This window comes from Orbicella faveolata, unplaced genomic scaffold (assembly GCF_042242905.1).
Source record: "Orbicella faveolata isolate gen_17 unplaced genomic scaffold, um_ofav_v1 contig_36, whole genome shotgun sequence".
NCBI classification, from domain to species: domain Eukaryota; kingdom Metazoa; phylum Cnidaria; class Anthozoa; order Scleractinia; family Merulinidae; genus Orbicella; species Orbicella faveolata.
Genome location: NW_028301565.1, coordinates 3,120,001 through 3,145,903, shown reverse-complemented (window position 1 = coordinate 3,145,903; position 25,903 = coordinate 3,120,001). Strand labels below are relative to the sequence as shown.

At 37.7% G+C, this 25,903-nt stretch overlaps 1 long non-coding RNA gene and 1 pseudogene across 3 annotated transcripts in view; both read left to right on the top strand.

The window, feature by feature from the left end:
- LOC110041338 (uncharacterized) overlaps window positions 1-25,903 on the top strand; it is an 86,078-nt gene that overhangs the window by 3,762 nt on the left and 56,413 nt on the right. Inside the window, exon 3 of one of the 2 annotated variants that reach the window (XR_016202417.1) lies at window positions 142-11,470. This is a non-coding gene — a long non-coding RNA (uncharacterized LOC110041338). Of the gene's footprint in view, window positions 1-141; window positions 21,303-25,903 lie in introns of those variants that run through there. The other variant, XR_016202416.1, reaches the window with a different exon arrangement.
- LOC149102008 (uncharacterized) overlaps window positions 24,727-25,903 on the top strand; it is a 1,497-nt pseudogene continuing 320 nt past the window's right edge. Inside the window, exons 1-2 of the transcript XR_016202560.1 lie at window positions 24,727-24,929; window positions 25,161-25,903. The exon at window positions 25,161-25,903 is cut by the window's right edge and continues 320 nt beyond it. The product of XR_016202560.1 is annotated as an uncharacterized LOC149102008 (transcript). The remainder of the gene's footprint in view (window positions 24,930-25,160) is intronic.

The window sequence follows — 25,903 nt, the reverse complement described above, 5'->3', positions numbered from 1 at the left end:
TTAAATTGATCATATGATGCAATGTGTAGTTCCGGAAAATATCCATACTTTCCTCATGAAAGGGATAAATTTCTAAGACCCCCCACATCTTTGGAAATTCCAATTAAGCATCATTTATTCCTTTTAATGTTTTGATCATAGAGAACCCTGCAAAGCCTGCAAAGTCAAGGAAGCCATCCAAGATCAAAGCTCAATACCATGCCAGTTATTGGTTTCATTTATTTCTTTTTGCAAAATGCACAATGAAAATTTAAACGTTGTGTTTTGCACTAAGAAATAGCTTGATATTGATAAAGAACATGGTAGTGTTTTCACCCTTGATGTAGTGGCATTTTGAACAGGAAAAGAAATCAAGTGAGTATGTATTTGGAACCACAATGATTCATGACGCAAGTTTCAGGTTATTTTGAAACAAAGGAAAATACCAAATTATACCAAGAGTAATATTTGTCTTTACTTTTAAGGCTAAGAATACAATTATTTTGTACAGCTATTTGTTAAACTTAGACCAAGAGTAAACAGCTGATGCTAAACATGCTTTTTTGTGCATCACAGAGTGTAAGGTATGCATGAAAAGGTAAATGTAGCTTTCATAATTTTGAAGAAGGGAACAAGTGCAAAACCTTGAAGAAACTGCTTGTTATTGGGTGCTCACTATACATCAAGGATAAAATTAATGTGCCAATATCTGTGTAGCATGTAACATGCATACACTTTGTGAATCCACCATCTGCGTAAGATAAGTGTGCAAAGGACAGCATGCATTATCATCAAATTTGAACTTTGTGTCCTTTTTGTTGATAAATATTAAGTAGATATAACTCTGAACAGTTTTTTATGTAATTTAAACAATATTGTTCCTTGCTGTTTGTTTTAAGAGCATTGAACATGTACTCAACAAGAGAGCTTGAACAGTTCTGCTGTGATTTTTTACTTATAAACAGGTGAAAATGGGATAATAATAATAATAATAATAATAATAACGATAATGATAATAATGACTATTTTAAGAGGATGGCCCATCAGTGTATTAAACACTGTTATCAAAGGCGTCCTGTGAAAGAAACTATAGTGAAAATAAGGAAAAAGGTGAAAGAAGGTAAAAAAAGGTAAAAAAGGCATACAAAATTAATAACTAAGCAGCACCAAACAGTTTTGTGATTAAGCAGGGTCCTAAATTACCTTTTGTACTGGATTGCCCATTGGACTACAAGTTTTTCAGGTCTAGGTGTCAAAAGTGAAATCTAGTCATCAAATTATTAATAAAAGTACATGCATAGGTACATACATACATCCCCACATTCATACATATAATTTATTTCCTCTCAAATTTTAAGTAGCTAAAATTAACTAATATCTGCGAGAATATAACTATAACAAAATACAATACTTACTCAACAAATATGCTAAAAATAATGAAAGAGCTGAACTATGTATATAAAGTATAAAACTAGAGACAAGTTGCCATGCTACTGAAAAGACTCATTGTGATATCTTTCACTTAAAGTCCGCAAAAATACAAGTTCTTAGTGAGTAATATGCCAGAACTTGGCATCCCAACTGTCTTTCTTTGTGATGGCTTGTTTATCACTGCTGCAATAGGTTAATCCAAATTCAATACTCATGGATAACATAAGGTTACAAAATTGACAGAACGCAGAGAAAGGCCTCTTAGCTTGTACAATATATGTTATCTTGAAGAGCTTTGAAGTTTTCTCAATGCCTAATCCTCTTCCATGTGAAGGATACAAGATTCCAGTGGTTGTTCAGGACTCTTGTTTTTGAGTCCAAACAAGATTTTGCTGGGCAGCTGACTTGTGTGCTGCACTTTTTTCATGCTTAAGTTTTTTTTTCAAGTTGAGCTGTTGTACAGCCCTTGTTTGAAGCCAAAGCACTGTGCTCTTCTTGGTCTCCTGCAGTATTATAATCTATGCAATATGAGGTAGTCAAGCGAGACTTTGTGTCTTAGGTGAATTGGAAAGGCTTAACTAGCTGAAAGAAAATGAATTCTTTGATAGTGTTATTATCATATCTGCTTGAGGAGTGAGAGGGCCATCAGGTATTTTGAATTTCTTTTCCAGCTGCAACCAATGTTGACTACACTACTTTTCTGTTAAGCTTCTGTCTGACCTCGTTCTATAGAAAAGTATTTCAACGTTTAACACCATTTAAATCTGCTTGATATTTATCCTTTAAAAGACATTTGTTTTGTCAACTTTTGCTATAGATTCTGACCATTTATGAGTTTTAATGGCTGGCTTATATATTAAATTATGATGGCAACCTTTACTTTGCAATGCATACAATCATGCAATACCTTGTGATCTTTGGAAAGTACAGAAAGTTTTATGTTTTGCCTGCATTCACTCTAAATGTGTGCAGGCCCTGTGTACATTGCAAGGTGCAAAAGAGATCATGGTACCACTGAGAGTGCCACCAGTAAAATGTAGCACTAAAACATGTAAACAAAGTTGATCCATTCAAAATTTGTTCATAACAGCTACCAAAAGTTTCGACCTTGTCAACTTAAACAGAGCAAATGTTGTTAAAACCCCTGGGTTGAAACCTTAGCTAAGCTGATCAGAAGAGAGCAGATCAACAAAGTTAATGTAACTGGTTTATGACAGAGTGACAGAGATATTTCCTTATGAGAGCAATTCAGAAGGTATTGTTAATGAGTATCAACCCCACCGTCAATATACTGCCCATAGGGAAAAATCTATTTACCTAATAGGTAATTTGTTTAGGTCCAAATCCAAGTCAAAGGGAGCTTTTGTTATATATTGAAACAAACTGCCTTAATATTAATATAGTGTACATGTATATTTATATAAACACAAGATATTCCAAAATATACAGTCATGTGAAATAATGTCAAAGATAGAGAAAGTGCAATTTAAGATGCTTGCAAATGTTACTATTAAAATAAAAACAATTACATCCAGGGGCAAATGCTGAGATGCAAACAAACAGTTGACAATTTAGACTGTGATGGTTTTCATTTAGATTAAAATTAATTAAAGTGCAAGCTGGTTTTTCTCTATATTTAAAGGAAATGCCAGATGGTGAGATATGACATCAAAGTGTATTGGCCATGACCTGTGGTGTTAAAAGGAGAGAATTTTGACTATTGTACAATATGTACAATAAAATAGAAAATACTGCTGTAAACCACTGGCAAAGATTATGTAAGACACCTAAAATGATGGGAAGTGGAAACCGTAGAAGAGTGGAAAGGTGTTTTCGCGAGGGACAGCCAAACATTGTTCAACCAAGGGCAAAAAAAAAAAACTGAATGGTGGAAAAAAGAACTTGATGTGATAGTGTTGCAATCATGTGCACTGTAAGGTCATCCTTTTCAACAACCCCCTTTTTTGAGTTTTTCCAGTAAACTTGAATATTGATTCGAACAATGTTTTAGTTTATTTTATCTTAATCTGGCTGGCATGGAACTTCACCATGGAACTTTTCTTTGGAGACGGGCTTCTTTGTTCTTCTTCTGATAATGTCGCATGCTATGCTCATAAGTTCTTGGTGTGGCAGCCATTGTGCAACACCAAGAAACATGTGATACAAAGATTTTCCTGGTATGGTTTCTCTGTTTTAGGGTTATGATCTAGCCATTGATTTCATAGTTGTCGTGATACCGTCATTTTTCATTCAGTAGATCATATTTGTTGTGCTTCTTACCAAAAAAAATCCATCTTGCAGCAGTTACAAAGGGAAAACTAACCATTGATTTATCTGTTTTTACTGTTGTAATCAATACATGGTCACTTTCCATGGCTGTCATCAAGGGCCGTAACCTGTAACACCTATTATGGCTCAGTATGTTTGAGTTTCTCTTGGTGCTATGGGTGAAATTGCTTTTTGTTGAAAGAAATCACCTACAATGTAACAAGTTTGCTACGGGTGTGAAGAACAAGGGTACCGGCAACTCAAAACTTAATGACATCCCTGCTTTCATCTGGTGGTTGTGGAACAACTATTATTACTGCTTGAGTTTTCAAATCAATGTTTGAAATCATGGTAATTGAACATCCATAACAAAACGGTGCAAAAAGGGGTGATTTGACTGTTTATTTTAAATAATAGTCAGTACTTGTAAAAATGACAAGAATGATTTTGTTCCCAAGAAAAGAACTATCAGCACTGGGTATTTGTAATCAGTCATAACTGAGAAAGAAAACTGCTGATTTGAACTGGTATCGCTGTTGTATTAATAAATATATTCATAAGGCAGTAGCCATCCAAATGTTTTGAAGGACCTAGGCAATAATAAGGTACCTTGTCAATATTATGGTTAATGGGTATTCTAATGCTTCTGGTATTAGTTATGGCTGAATGGCAAGAAAGAGGTCACAATCGCCAAGCTGAAAAACTGGAAAGGTCAAAGTTTTTGTTTGCTCACTGTGAAGGGTGGGTTTATTTGTTATGTCAATAGGTGTTGCTAGGACTGATGAGAGTGGGCTATGTGGATGATGGTATATTCTGGTTGACCCATGACAGTAATGCAATCTCAAACAAATAATATGAAAAAAAATTATGATAAAAATATAACGAAAATCAAAGGAGATTGTGGTGCAAAATGAGTTGTTGTGATTGTGGTGCAAGTGGGTTTGTTATGCAAATAGGTGTTGCTTGAACTGATGAGAGTGGGCTATGTGGATGATGTTATATGCTGGTTGATGAATGACAGTAATGCAATCTCAAAGAAGATAAACAAATAAAATGAAAAAAAAAATAATGATAATAAAATAAAAAGAAAATCAAAGGAGATTGTGGTGCAAATGAGCAAAGGTGCAAAGGTATGGTATCCATTCATTGGGTCTAAAATGATGGGCCCTGGAGACATATACATGGAATTGCTATTGTGATTTTGAGCTTAGAGTCCAATAAGGGAGAAACACTACCTTCCTTCTGCAGGACAGATTTTTTTCACATCAGTCAAGGAAGAATGAACTGCTTGGATATAAACTCTGCTGTTTGTTTGCTTTAAGAGGCTTCCATTGGCTTTAGTGGGATGCTTGCATCCTACCAGTTCAATGTGTTTTACCCTTCTTGAAATAAGTTTGTTAAAAACATTCTTTCCAGTGGCATAGAAGAGTAGACTTCCATTTCGTAAAGCAAATTTAAGAATTAAGTTGCAAGTACACTATCAAGCGCTGAGCTTACAACATGAAAGAGCTCCTTTATAAGCTGGTCTTGCTTTGGGACTTTTGAGGAGTCTTAGCTCCCTAAAACACTGGCACATTGTCTGAAGTATTTGTTTAGGTGTACTTGTAATGGGCAAGTTGGGTTGGTTATTTCTGGCTTATTGGGAACAGCATTAACTTAACTGTTGCTGGGTAGAGCAAGATCTCTGTTGACCTCAGGCATCACTCTTGTGATATCAAGCATAGAGGCATTGACCATCAAAGAGTAAAAGAGACCTTTAACTGAGAAAAATGACAAATGATGATCATGTATCATTTATAGAAATATATACACATACAATAGCCTGTGTTGCAGCTGGACTCAAAATCTAAATAATTTTTATGCCCATTATTAACAACTTGTTGCTATCAGGCAAGCTATGTGTAACATATTTCATGTGTATTAATTTGTTCGTTTGAACCTTAATGTACTTTCATAATTGGTTATATTATTTGGTGCAATAGCCATAATTTCTGGGACCAGCTGAAGCAAGTTGACGATATGGTCGCCCTGTTTTAATTTGCTGGTGAATTCACTCGGGTAATCACCAAGAGGTAGAGTGGGTGACCTTCAAGCTGGGAAAAGATGATGGAATCCGCATCGAAGTGTAAAACTTCTTGAGGTTTTAGCTGACTCAGTCCTTCATGGTACAATTTCAGACATGCCCAACATCCCACAGTCTTCTTGTAAATCTAATATTTCCTCCACACACTTTGCTAGTTTTTTTCTTTCCTTTGGCATTTGAGTTCTTCTTAGTTTTTCTCCCGATATCTCTTTTTTGAGGCCAGGACCTTTTCTCTCGCTCATTTGTGTCTTATTCTTGCTCTTTCTCTGTTCTTTTGTTCCCTTTCCGTTCTTTTACTTTATATTGACGAAATATTTGTTCTTTAATTTGCAATAGTTCTTCAAGGTCCACCACACAACATTTCAGCTGTACAATTTCAAATGTATTGTCCATGCTTTGGTTTCAAGTCAATGTTTGATCATACTTTTATACAGTATAATGCGAATACGATATGTTTGCCAATGTTTAATATTCTTAAAAGTGTGAGCAGTTTTTGTGCCAGTTTTTTTTTTGTTTCATTTTCTTTGTGAGGAACTGCGGACATCAAATTCCTTGAAAGTTACTGCTTGTGGAGGACCGGTAGATCCTTCTTTTGGAAAAAAAAGAATCTCTTGACATATTCTCATTTTTGCTAACAAGAAAAAATTAAAAATTGAATTAGAGAAAATTTGAGTTGAACTTGAAGTAAGTATTGCTCAGCTTGGGCAGGAAAACATTTGGACTTTATTGAAGTTTGAGCAAAGAACACATATACATAGTCTTTGACTTCATTTTAGATTTTGTTCTTTTATTTTTATTCCTTTGTTTTTATATACCCATCCCACAATATGGTTGTCAGTTGTCTTCCTAGTGATACTGTTTTTAAATAACCATCTGAACCATCGCGACTCTGACCCATCCATTCTCCATTGCCATGCCTCCATAAGGTCATTTCTACCAGAAATGTCTTATTCTAGACATAAACTCTTCGAAGAACTCTTTTGGCGGACTTGGTGATGGAGTTTCTTCTTGCAGTATCTCCTAGCTTAACAAAGGAAAGAGGTCCTCACCTACCAAATCTGCCTTGTACATACCTCTCCCGTTTCTGTCAAGTGTTTTCTGCATTGAGGACAAGTTATTGGATTGTTTTGCTCATGGCATGTACTGACCCATGTAGAAAAACAGTTACTGTTGCTTGGTTTGCCATAGGCCTTCAGTAAACTGCTCTCTTTCACTTTACCTTGGACTTCAATCAATCAATCAATCAATCAAAGTCATTGCATGGGGTTGGGGTTGCCCTTACTATCTGAGCCTGAGGCTCATGTATAAAACCCATGACTAAAATTAGAGATAAAATTAAATCAGTAATAATAAGAATTGACAAAAAGAAAAAAAAGATACATACATGGAATTGCTTTTTGTTTGGCATGATGTAGACTCAATAATATCCTTGCTAATTGACTGGTGGATAGAGAACGTTCAGGGTATTTCAAGGTATCTCTTTGTGATATTTATGAAGATAGTCAGGATGATTTATACGTAACCAAAACCTAGAAATTCCAAATGTGAAATTGCCTCTTTCTGCGTAGGGTAACTCTTTTTGGAATATCTCAATAGGATCAATCCATTCTTCAGTAGGACAATTCAAAAACTCAAAACACGAGTCTGGTTCATTGATGACCGAACAATAAATATCCAGACAAATATCTTGTACTAAATGGATACGTATCATAAGTTTACAGCAGAGAGGAAGACAAGAAAAGACTCTCATTGTTGGAATCAAAATAATCTTTATTAATTACACAACAACATTTACAACGGCAGTGAAAGTCTGCTTACAAGAAATTATGAGCATAAACCTCCATGTAGAGGCTGTTTGCTTTACTATACCTATTTGAAATCATTGAAATCCCTCCTCTTAAACCTTCTTCAATTAACAAGTACATGTCAGGGTCCGTAAGCAATTGAAGCTCTGCCCGAGACATTTTAAGACAAGCTTGCCACCTTAATTCAGGCGAAGTGTAAAAGTGAGCTGGGTCAAGCTGGTAGTAGCTTAAGCATGTATCACAAAAATTTTGAAACACATTAGCTAACAGTAACACATCTGATATGAGGTACAGATTGTGGTAGTCTCCTAACGATTTATTTCCAAACTCGACAAACACGTATTAAGAAAAGCGGGCCCATTTTGCTAACAAGAGGCTTTGTTAAGCAATCCAACATTAAGCTAATATGGCCATTTTTGCACAATAAGAGCAGCAGCTTTAGTATACTAAAGGGACTTTCAAAATTTCCCGAGCAGGAAATTTGAACAATCGTCAAAAGCGAAGTAACAACAAATTCTCCCCAAGGGAGGTAGTATGGGTACAATTTGTTGTGTGCAAATTGTTATGCTAGGGCGGCTGGTAGGGGTTACAGGCTCCTTGGGTTCTGCTAACATGAGATGCATTTCTTTTGACAACTCTTCATCTATCTCAGTGTCAGAGGAGTATTAAGACACCGTTCACTTTCTGGGACATTGCCGAGATGATGGTGAGGGTAGCGCTGGTGGTGGAGGTAATGGTGGCAGTGGTGGAGGAGATGGCAGTGGTGGTGGTCTCCTAAAATCTGTTAGCATAACACGAACTCCAAACAAATCGTGAAGAATTTCATTAGAATCATATTCATCGTCTTTTTCTTTCCTCTGTTGTGTTCTAGGTACTCGTGGCCCAACTTGTGCGCTCATAATAACGTTTTTAGGCCCTCACTAGCTCTGGATTGTTGTTTCTCCATCGCCTCAACATGTCCTGTTTCTTGTCATTGTTTAGTGCATAATATCGTTTGTTTGCTCATGAACTTTAGCTGGATTTTTGTTTTTCCACTCTCTCACATGCTCTCTTGTCCTCTCTCTCTTTCGTTTCAATGCTGCTGCGGAAGTAGCAGGCATGGTCTCAAAAACTTCAACAGTTAAAAAGGTATAAAAAGGCGTTCTACACACTTACAAAGATGAAGAGTGACACGATGTGTAACACTTGACTCTTATATGACACCGTTTAACTCTAAGCAAGAAACTTGGAAATGCTGAATTTGCATGAAAAATTAGCACCTCTTTGTTTTTGTAGAAAGCAAAGAAATCAAACGACACAGGGACTAAAGTTAATTGAATTTGAAAATACTTTTCGTTTTACGTACTTAACACCCGAAATAATTGTCTTTTTGTAATTTGTAAAATGATAACTATAGACCTAAGGACATTTTCAGGTAACAAAATTTAATTCGGACTAAAAGTGTTTTCTTCATTGACACATCAAAGCAAAACACAGGTCTGATATAAAGGATCACAGCGAGCTATTCATAATCAAAAGAACTTCATTTCAAAAACCGTAACTGCCGTCAAATTCCAGGTCTAATATAAAGGATTACAGTGAGCTATTCAAAGTCAAAAGAGTTTCTATTTAATGCTCATACCCTCCTTGAAATTCCAGGTTGTGATTAAATCATGTAGTAGTATTGAAAAGCACAAAGGGTTATCCTTTCCATTCAATTGCAGTGACCTAATTCAAAGTCCAAATAATTTCTTTCCAAAACCCTTAGCCGTCTTCAAATTCCATGTCTGATTAAATCATGTAAGTTAAAGTATGAAGTTATCTTTTCCATTCAATTTCAGTGACCTATTTCAAAATAATGGTACAGATTTATCTTCGCCCGACATATACTCTCAATTAAAGTTATATTTACACCTTGAGAATTGTTGTCTTGGTCCGCATTCTCAATAGAACGAACACCCGCCAAGAGTGCTTCATCAATCAAGTTCATTTTTGTTTTTGAGGATGCTGTCAAACTGAATTTTATGACGCTGCAGTTTTGATAATCAATAATCTATTTTGTGAATAATAAGTGCACGTCTGCACGTGCTCAAGCACAAAATTAAAAGAACTCGGGAAAGCACGTTGGGTCATTGACTTTTATAAATGTGGTGGCTCCTAAAAGAGCTGTATGGTTTTTACCTACATAAAGTATGTAGCATTTTAGAAGGCCGTCATACCTTGCTTTTTCCGCTTCAAGAAGAAGTGATATGCACAGGAGAATGGATACGCCGTAATGATGCGGAATTTATCTCCATATGCCTCCTTCCAAGAGAAGTACACGCAAATCTCGTTGGTGGGATAACCCCACGGACAGACTCCAATCACTTTCTTCATCTTGAAGACGTACATGTAGTAATACCCATGACCCGCCTTGTAGCCTTCCTCGATGATTTCGTAATCGTCACTATCGAGGAAAGTTTTCCATGCTAGAAAGGCTAGTTGATGTCAGATTAAAGGACCACAGGAATTTGAAGGCTCAGAGCTCCTTGTCAAAATCCACGTGCCTTTCGTTGATATGCTCCGCATGTTCTTGCAACAGCATAACGTAATCGTTTTCAAAGTTGACTTGTAAAAAGAAATAAAGAAATAAAAATAAATAAATAAAAAATAAGTAAATAAATAAATAAAATTAATTGCCTCAACCAGGATTCGAACCGGGGCCTGTGGAGCCGTAGCCCAACCTCTTAACCACTACACCATCGAAGCATCGGCTAAAAAGTACACCTGTTGTTCAAAGTCATTCCAACGTTCAAATTTGTATCAAAATAAATTTGGTTTTTACCTACAAATGATATGTAGGATCTAAGAAAGCTGCCATACCTTGCTTTTTCTGCTTCAAGAAGAACTGATATGCACGGGAGAATGGATACGCCGTAATGATGTGGAATTTATCTCCGTGAGCCTCCTTCCAAGAGAAGTACACGCAAATCTCGTTGGTGGGATAACCCCACGGACAGACTCCAATCACTTTCTTCATCTTGAAGACGTACATGTAGTAATACTCACGGCCCGCCTTGTAGCCTTCCTGGATGATTTCGTAATCGTCACTATCGAGGAAAGTTTTCTGCGCTAGAAAGGCCACAGTTGACGTCAGATGAAAGGACCCCAGGAATTTGGAGGCTCAGAGTTCCTTGTCCAAATCCACGTGCCTTTCGTTGATATGCTCCGCATGTTCTTGCAACAGCATAACATAATCGTTTTCAAAGTTGACTTGTAAAAATAAATAAAAAAATAAACAAATAACTAAATAAAATTAATTACCTTAGCCACAATTCGAACCAGGGCCTCTGGGGCCGCAGCCCAACCTCATAACCACAAGACCATCGAAGCATCAGCTAAAAAATACAGGCCTGTTGTTCAAAGTCATCTTAACATGAAAATTTGTACGAAAATAAATTTGGTTTTTACCTACATAAAGCATGTAGGATTTTAGAAGACTGCCATACCTTGCTTTCTCTGCTTCAAGAAGAAGTGATACGCATGGGAGAATGGATATGCCATAATAATGCGGAATTTATCTCCGTACGCCTCCTTCCAAGAGAAGTACACACAAAACTTGTTCGTGGGATAACCCCATGGACAGACTCCAATTACTTTCTTCATCTTGAAGACGTACATGTAGTAATACACATGACCTGCCTTGTAGCCTTCCTCGATGATTTTGTAATCATCACTTTCCAGGAAAGTTTTCTATGCTAGAAAGGCCACAGTTGACGTTAGATTAAAGGACCACAGGAATTTGGAGGCTCCAAGTTCCTTGTCGAAATGCATGTGCTTTTCGTTGATATGCTCCGCATGTTCTTGAGACAACATATTCAAATTGTTTTCAAAGTTGACTTGTAAAAATAAATAAAGAAATAAAAATAAATAAATAAATAAATAAGTAAAATTAGTTGCCTCAACCAGGAGTCGAACCGGGGCCTGTGGGGCCACAGCCCAACCTCTTAACCACTACACCATCGAAGCATCAGCTAAGAAATAGAGGCCTGTTGTTCAAAGTCATCCTAACATGCAAATTTGCATCAAAATAAATTTGGTTTTTACCTACAAATAGTATGTAGGAGTTTAGAATGCCGCCATACCTTGCTTTTTCCGCTTCAAGCAGAAGTGATACGCGCGGGAGAATGGATACGCCATAATGATGCAGAATTTATCTCCGTACGCCTTCTTGCAAGAGAAATACATGCAAATCTCATTTGTGGGATAACGCCATGGACAGACTCCGATCACTTTCTTCATTTTGAAGACCTACATGTAGTAATACCCATGACCCGCCTTGTAGCCTTCCTCGATGGTTTCGTAATCGTCACTATCCAGGAAAGTTTTCCGTGCTAGAAAGTGCACAGTTGACGTCAGATTAAAGGACTGCAGGAATTTGGAGGCTCCGAGTTCCTTATCCAAATGCGATTGGGCGATCCCATATCTTCTAAATAAACCAGGTAACATTTGTGACCATATCCACGACCCATTTACTATTTGGTCTCTGTTGTCGTACCCACTCCAAGAAATCAATGTTGTTGATTTGTTCATACAAGCGGTTTAAATCATGTAGATTAGAAATCAGATTCGGCTGTTATACCTAATACCAGGTTATTGTTTGCAGAAGGATGGTGGGTACTGCAGGGTGCCAGTTTCAATCATAGACCTAACTGGCTAACCTGTCATGCCTGAAAAAGAGATGAACAAGCTATTTTAGAACTAAAAATTGTGTTTACTCAAGAGAAACCTTGAACTAAGGCAAATCATGGAACCAAAATACCTAAGGCACTAAGGCCTTCCCTTGCAGTGGTACAATATATTTACCATGAGTCGCGGCAGGGATGCGAATATCTTATTACAGACACCACAACATGCCTTTCGGCTTCTCATGTGGTGAACGTATCTAACATGTTTGTGCAGTCTCGTGTACTTTGCGAACGAACTTGAGCAAAGTAGGCATTGGTATATACCCATGCGTTCCATTTCAGACAAGTGATGAGCACAAAATGTAACTAAAGACCAGAGGCTTAACTATCAACCACGCGTCAAAACGTGACAAAATTTCGTTCCCACGGTGTTGCATTTTTCCCACGATTCTTCTCAGCCTACAAATAACACTTACAATTATTTAGTAGCTATGATTGGCAGAAATTGGAAATGGTTGATCGTTTTTGTCACGAATAAACAAACGAAGTGGGCTGGACTCCTATTTACAATTGTTAAGAAAAAACTTTGAAAAGGCGGAAATTGAAACTGTTATCAGCGTCTTGTGTAAAGCTGTTTGAACGCTTTTACATTTGAAGTATTAAAGTACTCGAGTGCATTGTTAAGTTACATTATCAGTCAGGAATTTTTAAGAACATGTTTATGACAAATAAGCGGTTGCTACAAACGAATATTTGGGCTTTGTTGCTAAGAAGTGTTAAATAATGGGTCAGAATTAAAAATATTATGGGATACGTTTTGATCGCAAATCACAGAACTTTGGTTTCCATATGATCGCACAGTCGCAATTCTGCAGTCGTCTGCGATCACGATCATTGCCGAGATCATGGTGGCGGTGGTGGTGTTGATGGTGGTGGTGGTGGTGTAGGTGATGGTGGCAGTCTCCTAAAATCTGTTAGCAGAACACAAACTCCAAGGAAACCCTGAAGAATTTCATCAGGATCATATTCATCGTCTTTTTTTTCCTTTCTTTGGTTCTAGGTGCTTAGGGCCAAGCTTTGGACTCATAACAATGTCGTTTTTGGGCCCTAACTAGCTCTGGATTGTTGTTTCCCCATTGCCTTAACATGTCCTGTTTCTTCTCATTGTTTCTTGAGTAGTATACAACAGACAGCTCTGCAACAGGGACACGAGTACACTATTCCCAGCATGCTATTTCCTCCTACAATGTGGGTTTTGTGCTTTTCTAAAATTTTGGGCAGGAAACACACATACATACATATTTGGTTCTATTTTTAGTCTTTTTGGTTGTTTTCATGCTTTGTGTTGTTTTTACGCTAGTTCCACAGTGATAACCTCTATAGGATGGGGAATGCGGTGATTATATGATTGTTAGATTTCCTCACAAGCAGACAAATGCTATTGGGTGCAAAACGTTTTTGCCACAGCCCAACCTCTTAACCGCTAGACCAGCGAAGCATCAGCTAAAAAATACAGGCCTGTTGTTCAATGTCATCCTAACATGCAAATTTGTATCAAAATAAATTTGGTTTTTACCTACAAATAGTATGTAGGATTTTAGAAGGCTGCCATACCTTGCTTTTTCCCCTTCAAGAAGAAGTGATACACGCGGGAGAATGGATACGCCATAATGATACAGAATTTATCTCTGTACTCCTCCTTCCAAGAGAAAAGTACACACAAATCTTGTTCGAGACTCCGAGTTCCTTGTCGAAATCCACGTGCCTTTCGTTGATATGCTCCGCATGTTCTTGAGACAACATATTCAAATTGTTTTCAAAGTTGACTTGTAAAATAAATAAACAAATAAATAAAATTAGTTGCCTCAACCAGGAGTCGAACCGGGGCCTGTGGGGCCACAGCCCAACCTCTTAACCACTAGACCATCGAAGCATCAGCTAAAAAATACAGGCCTGTTGTTCAAAGTCATTCTAACATGCAAATTTGTATCAAAATAAATTTGGTTTTTACTTACAAATAGTGTGTAGGATTTTAAAAGGCCGCCATACTTTGCTTTTTCCCCTTCAAGAAAAAGTGATGCGCGCGGGAGAATAGATACGCCCTAATGATGCGGAATTTATCTCCGTATGTTTCCTTTCAAGAGAAGTAGACGCAAATCTTGTCGTGGGATAAGCCCACGGACAGACTCCAACCACTTTCTTTATCTTGAAGACATACATGTAATAATACCCATGACCCGCCTTGTAGCCTTCCTCAATGATTTCGTAATCGTCACTATGCAGGAAAGTTTTCCTTGTTAGATAGGCCACAGTTGACGCCAGATTAAAGGACCACAGGAATTTGAAGGCTCCGAGGTTCTTGTCCAAAACCACGTGCCTTTTGTTGATATGCTCTGAAAACAATTACGTTATGCTGTCTCAAGAACATGCAAAGTTGACTTGTAAAAATAAATAAATAAATAAAAAGAAATAAATAAAAAATAAGCAATAAAGAAGCATCTACATGTAGATGTAGATAAGTAAATAAATAAATAAATAAATAAATAAATAAAATTAATTGCATCAACCAGGATTCGAACCGGGCCTTGTGGAGACGCAGCCCAATCTCTTAACGTCTTAAAATCTGTTAGCATATCACGAACTCCAAAGAAATCCTGAAGAATTTCATCAGAATCATATTCATCGTCTTTTTCTTTCCTCTGTTGTGTTCTAGGTACTCGTGGCCCAACTTTGCGCTCATAATAACAACGTTTTTGGGCCCTCACTAGCTCTGGATTGTTGTTTCTCCATTGCCTCAACATGTCCTGTTTCTTGTCATTGTTTAGTGCATAATATCGTTTGTTTGCTCATGAACTTTAGCTGGATTTTTGTTTTCCCACTCTCTCACACGCTCTCTTGTCCTCTCTCTCTTTTGTTTCAATGCTGCTGCGGAAGTAGCAGGCATGGTCTCAAAAACTTCAACAGTTAAAAAGGTATAAAAAGGCACTCTACACACTTACAAAGATGAAGAGTGACACAATGTGTGATGCTTGACTCTTATATGACACCGTTTAACTCTAAGCAAGAAACTTGGAAATGCTGAATTTGCATGAAAAATTAGCACCTCTTTGTTTTTTCTAGAAAGCAAAGCAATCAAACGACACAGGGACTAAAGTTAATTGAAGTTGAAAATACTTTTCGTCTTACGTACTTAAACACCCGAAATAATTGTCTGTTAACAAATGATGTTATCTCTTTAACTTAAAGCTTTTACTCCCATGGTAAAACCACATATTTTGTAAAATGATAACTATAGACCTAAGGACATTTTGAGGTAACAAAATTTAATTCGGACTAAAAGTGTGTTCTTCATTAACACATCAAAGCAAAACACAGGTCTGATATAAAGGATCACAGCGAGCTATTCAAAATCAAAAGAACTTCATTTCAAAAACCGTAACTGCCTTCAAATTCCAGGTCTAATATAAAGGATTACAGCGAGCTATTCAAAAAGTCAAAAGAGTTTCTATTTAATGCTCATACCCTCCTTGAAATTCCAGGTTGTGATTAAATCATGTAGTGGTATTGAAAAGCACAAAGGGTTATCCTTTCCATTCAATTGCAGTGACCTAATTCAAAGTCCAAATAATTTCTTTCCAAAACCCTTAGCCGTCTTCAAATTCCATGTCGGATTAAATCATGTAAGATACTCTCAATTAAAGTTATATTTACGTCTTGAGAATCGTTGTCTTGGTCCGCATTCTCAATAGAACGGACAGCCGCCAAGAGTGGTTCATCAATCAAGTTCATTGTTGTTTTTGAGGATGCTGTCAAACTGAATTTTATGACGCTGCAGTTTTGATAATCGATAATCTATTTTGTGAATAATAAGTGCACGTCTCCACGTGCTCGAGCACAAAATTAAAAGAACTCGGGAAAGCACGTTGGGTCATTGACTTTTATAAATGTGGTGGCTCCTAAAAGAGCTGTATGGTTTTTACCTACATAAAGTATGTAGGATTTTAGAAGGCCGTCATACCTTGCTTTTTCCGCTTCAAGAAGAAGTGATATGCACAGGAGATTGGATACGCCGTAATGATGCGGAATTTATCTCCATATGCCTCCTTCCAAGAGAAGTACACGCAAATCTCGTTGGTGGGATAACCCCACGGACAGACTCCAATCACTTTCTTCATCTTGAAGACATACATATAGTAATACCCATGACCTGCCTTGTAGCCTTCCTCGATGATTTCGTAATCGTCACTAGCCAGGAAAGTTTTCCATGCTAGAAAGGCCAGTTGATGTCAGATTAAAGGACCACAGGAATTTGAAGGCTCAGAGCTCCTTGTCCAAATCCACGTGCCTTTCGTTGATATGCTCCGCATGTTCTCGAGGCAGCATAACGTAATTGTTTTCAAAGTTGACTTGTAAAAATAAATAAATAAAAAGAAATAAATAAATCAAAAATGAGCAATAAATAAGCATCTACATGTAGATGTAGATAAGTGAATAAAAATAAAAAATAAATAAAATTAATTACGTCAACCAGGATTTGAACTGGGGCCTGTGGAGACGCAGCCCAACCTCTTAACCACTACAGCATCAAAGCATCAGCTAAAAACTAAAGGCCTGTTTTTCAAAGGCATCCTAACATGCAAATTTTTATGAAAATAAATTTGGTTTTTACTTACAAATAGTGTGTAGGATTTTAGAAGGCCGCCATCTTCTCCTTTTTCCTGTTCAAGAAGAAGTGATACGCGAGGGAGAATGGATACGCCGTAATAATGCGGAATTTATCTCCATACGCCTTCTTCCAAGAGAAGTACACTCAAATCTTGTTTGTGGGATAACCCCACGGACAGACTCAAACCACTTTCTTCATCTTGAAGAGTACATATAGTAATACCCATAACCCGCCTCTTAGCCTTCCTCGATGATTTCATAATCGTCACTATCCAGGAAAGTTTTTCGCGCTAGAAAGGCCACAGTTGACGTCAGATTAAAGAACCACAGGAATTTGAAGACTCCAAGTTCCTTGTCCAAATCCATGTGCTTTTCGATGATATGCTCCGCCTGTTCTTGAGACAGCATAACGTAATCGTTTTCAAAGTTGACTTGTAAAAATATATTAAAAAAGAAAAATAAATAAATCAAAAATAAGTAAATAAACAAATAAATAAATAAAATTAATTGCGTCAACCAAGAGTCGAACCAGGGCTTGTAAGGCCACAGCCCAGCCTCTTAACCACTACACCATCGAAGCATCAGCGAAAATATACAGGCCTGTTGTTCAAAGTCATCCTAACGTGCAAATTTGTATCAAACTAAATTTGGTTTTTACCTACGAATAGCGTGTAGGATTTTACAAGGCCGCCATACCTTGCTTTTTTCTTTTCAAGAAGAACTGAAACGCGCGGGAGAATGGATACGTCGTAATGATGTGAAATTTATCTCTGTAGGCCTGCTTCCAAGAGATGTACTCGCAAATCTCGTCGTGGGATAACCCCGTGGACAGACTCTAACCATTTTCTTCATCTTGAAGATGTACATGTAGTAATACCCATGACCTGCCTTGTAGCCTTTGTTGATCATTTCGTAATCGTCACTATCCAGGAAAGTTTTCCGCGCTAGAAAGGCCACAGTTGACGTCAGATTAAAGGACCACAGGAATTTGGAGGCTATGAGTTCCTTGTCCAAATCCATGTGCCTTTTGTTGATATGCTGCACATGTTCTTGAGACAGCGTAACATAAGTTTTTTGAAAGTAACGTGTAAAAATAAATAAAAATATCAAATTAAATAAATAAATGAAAAATAAGTAAATAAATAAATAAATAAACGAAATTACTTACCTCAACCAGGATTTGAACCGGGCCTGTTAGGCCACAGCCCAACCTCCTACCCACTAGAATATCGAAGCATCAGCTAAAAAATACAAGCCTGTTGTTCAAAGTCATCTTAACATGAAAATTTATATGAAAATAAATTTGGTTTTTACCTACATAAAGCATGTAGGATTTTAGAAGACTGCCATACCTTGCTTTCTCTGTTTCAAGAAGAAGTGATACGCGTGGGAGAATGGATACGCCATAATGATGCGGAATTTATCTCCGTACGCCTCCTTCCAAGAGAAGTACACACAAATCTTGTTCGTGGGATAACCCCATGGACAGACTCCAATTACTTTCTTCATCTTGAAGACGTACATGTAGTAATACACATGACCTGCCTTGTAGCCTTCCTCGATCATTTCGTAATCATCACTGTCCGGAAAAGTTTTATATGCTAGAAAGGCCACAGTTGACGTTAGATTAAAGGACCACAGGAATTTGGAGGCTCCGAGTTCCTTGTCGAAATCCATGGGCCTTTCGTTGATATGCTCCGCATGTTCTTGAGACAACATTGTAATAGGAGAACTTTGAGAACTTTGATGGGGGTCAGCTCGGCTCTCACTACTACAATGGATCGTTGGTTATAACTTCTTTATTTGTCTTCTCAGCACACTCAATGGGTTCGGCGTTCAACTGGTTCTGGCTTGGAAATTCTACTCGAGTTCTTTTATGGGGACCAGATACGAACTGTCAATCATCCATCAAAATGTCAGAAAATGTCAAGATTCGTAATCAATTCTTACGCAATGACTTGCGCAGTACGCTTCACACGAAGGTGTTACATCGGGAAGGTTCATCTCTGTGATTACGCAAACATTGTCAAAATCGTCCCTTTTTCCTAAATTTTCACTTACATACTTTAGCTATCTGGCCCCGATAAAACAACGCAAGCAATATAAAAATTACAAGGAATATTTTTACAGAATAACATAAACTAGAGTAACAAGATTGTACCAGAAAAGTCAAACTAAAAGTTATTGCGCACGCAATGTTAAAACAACTTGTACGAGATTTCGAAGAGGAAAGGGCGTTCCTTTGCTGCTCTAGCTTGTTCCGCCTACTCCATATTTTAATACTAAGTTGTTTACGATATTTCTGGTCGATGGTCCCTGTACAAACAAGGCACTAAAGAACAATTGCCTTTACAACTAACACCTTGTATACAATAACCTTATTCAACTTTGAACTACAAGATAATTATTACTTTTAAATAACAAGAGTTATTCCCAAGGAACAAGTTCGCTTTGGCTTCGCTTCGGGAAAAGCATAGCTTTACTTTTGAAAAACACTATCGCTAACAGTACTTCAAGTTCCTAGAGCAAGATACTAAAAAACTATTTGTCATAACTAATTAAATCGATCACGTACAAGGACACTTGGGAAATCAACTCATTGGTTGAACACAAAGACACTATTTACGTTTTCCGATGCGAAGCCAAAAACCCGTGAAATGAACAAAAGGACTTAAAGATGCCGAACGTATTTGGAAAATTAAAAATCACACCATCTAAGAACCTATTTCCATATTTTTCAAACCAGTACGTGTTTTTTCGCTGAGAACGTCAATTGAATGTCAATTGTATTGTTTAACAAATTCTCCCTCCTTAGTTTACGCAACTCCGTTTGCGTGGAAAAAAAAAAACGCGTTGGGAAGTTAAATTCGTGAGTTGTGCGTCAACTCGATACGTGCTATCACCAAAGCATAAATGACCGCTTTTGTAACTTTAGCGATGAGAACGGGGCAAGGGCGACGCCGTGTGCATCGTAAAGTACCGCTAGGAGGTGATGTATTACTAGAAGCTAAATATAATACAAGAATAAAAAAATTAAGTATACGGATACAAATTATTGCTGCGAAACTGTGCCCAACCTGGCGGCGGAGGTGGTACAGGCGGCTGTTCCCAGCGAAGACGCCACTCTTCGTTCAACTGTTGTTGATTGAAAGTAATATTTCGAAAGTGAAACACGTAATACCCTTCTGGGAGATATGGAGGGACGTCATCGCCGTTAACAGGGACCTGAAACCGCCGACAGTATGGGCAACTGTACGACGTGCCTGGAACCAGTCGAAACCATTGCAGCATACAGTCTTCATGCACAAAGTGTCTACAACACAGAAGTCGTCGTGTGTCGACCTCTGTGTTTTCCTGGCATATAATACAGAAGAAAAAGTCTTCTAGACGCCGGTGATCACGTCGGAAATTTCGGTGACTCCGCCGACGCCTTCTAGTACTATTTGCTGGCATCGCAGTGGAAACTTATCTGCGTTTTGAACTTAGTAATATGGAAAACAGGGCAGTCACAAAAGCAAAAGGCCGTCTGGTCTCTCCTCTTGTGTCACGGAGGATGGACTCCAAGCTCGACGCGACGAGAAGAGACAGCAGCAACCTTTTGTGTGACTGGCGAGCGGCGTTCGGACTCCGAAGCAAGCCAGCTCTCCCTATTAAGAAGAAAGAATAGAAATGAACTATGATCAATTGAAAGGTATGAACAGTAAATTCACATAAACTACTGAGACATATATGTGGAAGCGAATTCATGCCCCAGCTGATGATAGCCAGTGCTATTAAGTTCATTCACAAGGGCGCGTGTGAACGACGAGGGGCGACGCATCTGAGAGGGAACATATAATTGGATCATGGCAAAAATATAACGAGTCTCAATCAGTAAAAACCCACACAAGCGAATGACGGGAGGCAACAGTTGTTGTTGCAAATTACCCTGTGGAGTACCTTCTAGAAAATCAATTAAAAAGTCCAAAACAAAAGGAGAGAATTCATCAGGCAGACAAAGGAGAGCTGATGAATGCTCCGATTTGCAGCAGGCGCAGCGAGAAGAAAATTTTATGCTGTGATTAGCCTGGAAGGCTTCGTAAAAAGAACTTATACATGAAAAGAATGCTGGTGAAATATTACGGGAATAGCCATAGCGCGGGATAGAAATGGTATTGATTTTATTTACTGATTCCAAAATTTGAGGGATCGGTGGCGGTTTGAAGTCCATTCCAGGGATCCCAAATCTACAAAAAGAAAAGAGACAATGGTAGCTATGGTTACCGGTCTGCGAACAATAGCAATATTCGCGCGTGCGTTCTGAAGGAAAAGAAAACATGACCTGTGTCTCGGGCAGGAGGGAGAGGTGAACACGTCAGATTTGGCTGACCCTATGATCATGGCCATTATGACGTCACGGCGAAAGAAGCGCGCAAATGCACAAAATTTTCGAAAATGGCGTCGTCGCCTCTCGCTAATACAACTTTTTGAGGCAGATTTCTCCGATTATTCCAGCTTCAAATGGTATTGTATTTGGATCTCAAGGAGTAACTATCATTTTTCTTTCTTAAGAGGTAAGTAGATTTTAATTATGACCGAAAAATCTCGCATAAAGTGCATTTAAAGAGTTACAGTCATCGCTCTGCGGTGGAAATATGTGGGGCAAAATTTTGACTTTTCGCCCTGTAAAATTGCGTTTTTACGTGATCGGCAGTCTAAAGAAACGTGTAACTTGGTCACAGAATAGTTTATATGTATAGGAAAACATTGTAATTGAAGATGATTTTGAAGAGTGAGCAGTAAAAATGATCAGTCCATTTGAGTATTAAATATCTGCGATCTCGAGCTCGGAGTGTTCTTTCAGAAAACTAAAACCTTTCCACATTTTCTACAACAAGCCTAGCAAACAGAAATATTATCCACAATGACGGAAATGAGAATTTTCACAAACAAGAACTTAACTTCAATTATTTAAATAAGACTTAAAGCCTACCTACTGCACAACGGTGGTTAAAATGCAGACAGAGGATAAAAATGAAGACTGCAGACTTTTTTAGAATATTGTATTCCCATTTCCTTTATAGAGAGTTTAGTTCTCCTGTTAGCCTGAAGTATACATCTCAGATTAACCTATGTATGGTTAGCTCGATCTCTCTATAACTGAAAATGGGAATATGATATTCTTAAAAAGCCTGCAGTCTACATTTTACCCATAGTTTGCAGTCTAGTCTTGTAAGACTTTTCTTTAAACATAATGACATACAAGGCCCTCTCTCCTCTGCATAGGCCTCTCTTGTGCTGCTTTGACTCAGGCTGGTAGTTCAGAGTATATTCAATTTCCCTTAGGGAGCCTCTACGGAGGAGAGAGTACAAGGCCCCATTTATATGGTCTTGGGTACTGGAGACAACACTACCAGACCCTTGTGAGGCAACTTTATCAAGTGTTTATATGAAATGAAGTTGTCCCTCCAGGATTACTTAAGCCCTTTTTCATATTCTAATGCTCAGTTGTCCTTCTTCCTTTGGCTTCCTTTCAGTCATTTGATCACTGTGGGGTTTTGTGAGTTAATTTTGATTTCTTCATACCATGAGTTGTCCCAGGTAGGCCAGTATTTTGATGAAAACAGGTTATCAGGCCTACCAGGGTTACCCTGGTTATGTTGCTAAGGGTGACTTGTGTTTCGCTTTCTCAACAAAATGGTGTGAAAGTTAACTCATCTAGGGTCACTGGGGGGAGGGCTTTCTTTGTTACCTATGACCAAATAAGGGGCCTCACTGTTGGCTGTAATCATGTATGCTTATATAACAAAACTTGAGTTCCAAACTCTGGTCACCTTGAGTTCCTGTTGCTGATCTTATGATGTTTACAAAATTGGCACAACTGGATCAACAATTTAGGAATTTGAAGTTTGATTTATTTTAATTCCTAAACAATGTTGTAACTTTTGTTTATGTCAGGATCCAAAAATGCTTTATGCAGAGTGTTTGTTGTAGTTTGTTTGACATGCTTCAGAAATTTTATTTTTCCTTTGTGCAGGTGAGGGTGCAGAAAAAAATTTTTTATGTGAAAATCTGAAGACCTCAATTCAATACATTGATACTGGAAATGAGCTATATAATGTTTTATAATTATGATATTAGCTCCATGTACATTACTGCATTGTATCTGCTTGGACGGGACTTAAAAGGTGGATGGGGTTGGATCATTTAATTGTGAGAATTAGTTTTTTTAATGGTAAATACATATTGAGTTCCTGGTGCTAGATCTCATTAGGAAATCTATCTTTTAGTTTACATATTGTGTTGAAAAGAGTTAGGGACGAAATAAAAACCAAAGAGGGAATGGAGGTCACGTCAACATTTACTTCAATTTTCAACTGGTGAATATTAAGGGGAGTTTTATTTGATCGTAGGTTACCATCTTCCACTACCTTTGCAAGACCATCCAAGCTGGCCCGTTTTCTGACCATATAAATCTATCTATTTATTGTCAATGTATTGTCAATTAAAGATTTAAAACTCAATCTTGTGTGGTTTTTTTTGTTGTTATTTGTGAAAAATGTACGCATATCACTTGCATGATGCATTCTCTTGAAGCCAAAAATAAAGTCATCAATGCAAAAAGCAACAGGGAACCTGGGATGGATGGAGCTGGGGAGAAATCAGGCTTGGGGTTTGTGACACTCTTGGGGTTTGTGACACTCTTCTCTACAATGTTTCTTTGTAGGTCAGTTTAAACTTAATGTAAAATAACTGTTGAAGCTATCTTTATTTACATACGATTTACTGTGATGAAAATTAAAAGCATAAAGTATAAAGAAAAGAATTGATTATCATTTCAAAGTTAGAGGCAGTAAAGGTTTCACGGTGTCTCAAGACAGATACTATTCGAAAACAAGGGGTTTGGTTACAATAAGAGATCACCTTTGTCACAACCTTCCTTAGTGTACTGAACTCTTTGTTTTGGCGATAAGTCATTTTGGCTCAACAGGTTTCTCCTGAATAAGTTAACTCTTATTGCCAATGGCTTAGCATAAGAAGTGTCCCAGTTCATATTTTCTTTCCTCTTCAATTCACTTGCTGCTTGGAACCAGATTCTCTATTTTTTAGTTCTTTCCATGTAACATCCTACACAGTTTTCTTTTACAGTCTATACAGGTTTAAGTGAACTCACTGAGAAATTAACAAAAAAATTAGAACCCAAAGCAACAGTTTAGGATGCCTTTCTTGTCAGAAGTTCAGAAGAAGCTGCGAGACAAGAAACAGCTTTGCACTGCATGCGGACGCCCGAGGAAACAGATCGTGCTCCGATCTCATATTTGACGAACATTTTCACATGAAATGAAGCACCTTTCTGTTAAGGTCTCGTCCATGTTATTCTGAATATCATCTGCTTCATCTAGGTCTCCCAGACAATGATTTTGTATCATTTTACCATCTAAAATATCCACACGTCTGCTCGGAAGCTTGCGTCAGTTGGTTGGCCTCGCAGAAGAAAATGTTATCTTCGACGGTTTTGCGGATAATTTAGGGCAGAAAAATAATTCTTTGGTGCATTATTTACTTTCCAACTCAGCATATGACTTGATAGCTTAAATTTCTTTGTAAGGGAGCATTTTCCATCGAATACTTCCTCATATTTCGAGGTTTTTGATTATTGATCAGCAGGTCCTCCATGCTGTCGTCTACAAAATAGTCAAAATAATGGATTTAAACCCACTGATCATTTTTATGCATTGTTTAAATGATTCGTTTTCATCACCATTCAAACGTTTTAAACCATATCAAGATCATATCTTTGTGTTTGTGTTGTTCATTGTTGGGTTCTCCAGATATCGCCCATAGCCCATTTTACGGATATTGGACGCCATATTGAATAATTTTATTCCGCAAAGGACTATGGGTCGAAAAGGGGGCATTGGCTTTCATGCTCGCTCGTGGTAATGTGAACTTCTGGAGATTGCGGAGATTTTATTCAGTATTGTCGAGTTCGACGGTATCGCGAAATATATATGGGTGGAGGTGACCATTGCGCCGTGTTTGGCTGTTCGATGATCGGAGAAAGCCAGAAAGGTAATAATTTTCGTTTGCGATTTTCAATAACTTATGTTGAATTTCTGGAAGTCTACAAGTTCAACAACCAAAGCTGCTAAGATCTATGGTGTGCTGGTTTTAAGCTTACCATTAGTTTGGTTCATTCATTCGTTTTTAAACTGATCATATCTAAGCGTAAGAGTTTGTTCAATATTAAATGAAATATATAAAACTTCTGACGGCTGATGCAAACGCTTGTTATTATTGCAGGTGTGTTGTAAAACCACATGTTCAATGTATTAAGTGCATGAGCCGCAGCCAAAGTACTTTAAATTATGGGAACGACTTATCAACCGCAAAGACTTTCGAGTCACAGCAAATACAAGGGTCTGCAGTAATCATTTTGTACTCGGTAAACCAATGGGAGAGCGCCCACATCCTGAGCTCTGACTACGGGGATATGGTACAGATAAAGAGACTCATAATCATAATGTTTCAAGAATTATCGAGTCCTGGAATGAGGTTGATGAGCAGAGTGATGTATTTATAACCACTCGAACAGGTGCCATTAAAAGAAAAGCAACAGATTCTCAGACAAGTAGTACCAAATCTAAAAAGCCTGAAGACACTGACAGTAGAAAGGAATTAGCTGAGTCTCTGTCATCGATTTCAAAAGCCTTGGAAAATGATCACACATACTCCATGGATGAGCAAAGTGGAACTTGTATGGAAGAATTTGGTTGTCAAACTAGATTATGCTTGAATTGTAGAAAGGAAATTATGAACATACTTGAGGAAAATGAAAGGCTCAAAAATGAAAATGAACAGCTTCAGAAGTCTCTAACTGAAGCAAACCAAGTAATCACTGAAAGCACCAAGACAGGCAATTGTTCTGTAGACAAAATAAAACATTGATTCACTAATGAAATTATACACTGCCGGGAATAGACAATTATGATTTATTCGAATGGATTTACAATCAAGTAAAAGAAAAAGTGCCCTTCTTGCAATAT